Raw genomic sequence first — 2,878 nt, 5'->3', positions numbered from 1 at the left:
AGACAGGCCCCAGGCAAGATAGACAGGTAGAGACAGCTTCCAGGTGAGGTGGATGGAGACATGGCTCCCCAGGTGATCTGGGAAGGTGCAGACTTCCCAGATGCTCCACAAGCATGCATTTGGAGGCACAGTCACCCAGCTGAGGGAGCACCCCAAAAGGGGATGAGGCCACTAGGAGGAGCCAGAAAGATGGGAGGAAGTCCTTTTGGTGCAGAGGGCAGATCCCTGACTGGCCTCCGAGGGCAGCCTTCAGGGGACGTCCAGGGCCCACCCTAGGAACAGAGGGGCTGCGGCAGTGCCTCAAGGCTGCCTGGGGCTGGATGATCACAGGACATTGTCTTTGCTCGGACCCAAGGTCCAGGCAGGACAGAGCCACTCAAGGTGGTTGAGGCAAAAACTCAGCCAATTTGGGTTTTAGGGAAGTGATTCTGGAGTTGTGAGGCTGAAGCTTCTTCCTGGAAGTGCTGTCAGAGCTTGGACCAGCTGTGAGTTCATCTCTAAGGAGCTGCATGTCCCCAAGGCCACCCTGATGCTGTCCCTAGTGCCTGCACACTGGTGCCGCCCGCCCGGGGACCATCTGCCCTGTGCTGTCCCCCGACGGCCTGCGTGCACTCCTTGCCCTGAGGACACAGCACAGGGCACTTGGGGCAAGGACGGGAACCTGGCTCGATCTCTGGTCCCTGCACCCACAGAGGGCCCATGGCAGCCTGCGTCTCCTTTGCCTTCCTCCACACCTGGTGCTACTTGGAGCAGGCACGAGCTCCTTCCTGCCACGGGGCTGTGTGGCACATTGCCTGTGCTCAGAGCAGTGTTTGGGGCAGCTAGCATCCCCAAACCCCAGAGAGGGCTGAGTCCCAGAGGTCAAGCCCAAGGGCACTTCACATCGCCTTGTCCCAGACACAGACCTTTCCAATGCCTCTTCCTCCATGGAAGGTCTGGGTCCTGCATCCTTTGGAGCCACCTTTGGAGGCCACTCAGAGCCACCACACACAGCTAATCAATCTTTCTTTCTTTCTCTCTCTCTCTCTTTCTTTCTTTTCTTTCTTTCTTTCTTTCTTTCTTTTTCTTTCTTTCTTTCTTTCTTTTTCTTTCTTTTTTTCTCTCTTTCTCTCTTTCCTTCCTTCCTTCCTTCTCTCTCTCTCTTTCTTTCTTCTTTCTTTCTCTCTCTCTCTCTCTTTCTTTTTCTTTCTTTGCTTTCCTCCCTCCCTCCCTCCCTTCCTTCCTCTCCCTCTGCCTCTCTCCCTCTCTCTCTCTCTCTCTTTCTTTTTCTTTGAGATGGCATCTCTCACCCAGGCTGGAATAGAGTGGTAAGATCTCGACTCACTGCAACCTGTGCCTCCCAGGTTCATGCAATTCTCCTGCCTCCACCTCCCGAGTAGTTGGGATTACAGGCACCCAACACCATGCCCGACAAATTTTTGTATTTTTGATAGAGTTGGGGTTTTGCCACGTTGGCCAGGCTGGTCTTGGCCTCCCAAAGTGCTGGAATTACAGGTGTGAGCCACTGCATCCAGCCAAATTTTTAAATTTTTTGTAGAGATGAAGTCTCACTATATTGCCCAGGCTGATCTTGAACTCCTGGCCTCAAGTGATCCTCCCACTTCGACTTCCTAACATAGTGATATTATAGGTGTGAGCCACTGTACCTGGCCCAGTTTTTGTGTTTCAGCTGGGTGACACAGCAACATTCCATCTCAAAACCAACACACGGAACAAAAGCAAAAAACCCTGTGTTGTCCAAGGGTTAACTGTATGGAGCTGTAACTGTGACCGTTTGGGCTGCAGTAACAAGATGCCTCAGACCGAGTAATTTACAAACTATAGAAATTTATTTCTCACGGTTCTGGAGGCTGGGAAGTCCAAGATCAAGGCACCAGCAGATGCTGTGTCGGGTGAGGGCTTCCTCTCTGCCTCCAGGGAGGCACCTTGTACCTTCAGCCTCCCATGGCCAAAGGGACGCATGCTGTGCCCTCACCTGGCAGAAGGGCAAAAAAGGAACCAGTGGCCAAGTATGGTGGCTCACGCCTGTAATCCCAGCACTTTGGGAGGCTGAGGCGGGCGGATCACGAAGTCAGGAGTTTGAGACCAGCCTGGCCAACATGAAGAAACCCAGCCTGCCAAAATCAGTTCAACCATAGAGACCCCAACCCAGGCGGCGCTGAAGGAATTAAGAAACAGACACAGCGATAGAATGCAAAAGTGGGGTTCAGAGTGGGCATCGGGGGTCTCACAGCCCTTCCAGCGGAGAGCCCAGAGCAGACTCTGACCCACGTATTTATTCTTTACATTCCAGTGACAAGTTTACCAAGCGGATGTTCTGTGTTCTTTCATTGGTTAAAGGGAAACTAACCAGACAGCTAGTGTCTGTTTGCTATAGGTTAAAAATAAACTAGAAAGCACTCTGTATGAGGGAACAAAAGGAAGAGTCACACATCCTGCATTCAAAGAACTAATTCATCTGATGTGAGACATATTCATATTGGTAACTGTTGCATAACGCTTTAAGCCATTTTCTGCTCTGGGGGATTGACTAGGTTTTCTTTGCCACCGCCCTCAGCAAACAATTCATATATCACACATTCAAAATTTGCTCTCAACACCTGTCTCTACTAAAAATACAAAAATTAGCCAGGCGTGATGGCACGCACCTGTAATCCCAGCTACCTGGGAGACTGAGGCAGGAGAATGGCTTGAACCTGGGAGGCAGAGGTTGAAGTAAAAATTAGCTGGGCGTGGTGGCAGGCACCTGTAATCCCAGCCACCTGGGAGACTGAAGCAGGAGAATCGCTTGAACCTGGGAGGCAGAGGTTGAAGTGAGCTGAGATCACGCCACTGCACTGCAGCCTGGGCAACAGAGCGAGACTCCAGCTCAAAAAAA

Source organism: Cebus imitator, unplaced genomic scaffold (genome assembly GCF_001604975.1).
Source record: "Cebus imitator isolate Cc_AM_T3 unplaced genomic scaffold, Cebus_imitator-1.0 Scaffold280, whole genome shotgun sequence".
In the NCBI taxonomy this organism is placed as follows: domain Eukaryota; kingdom Metazoa; phylum Chordata; class Mammalia; order Primates; family Cebidae; genus Cebus; species Cebus imitator.
Note: the sequence above shows the minus strand (reverse complement) of the source record.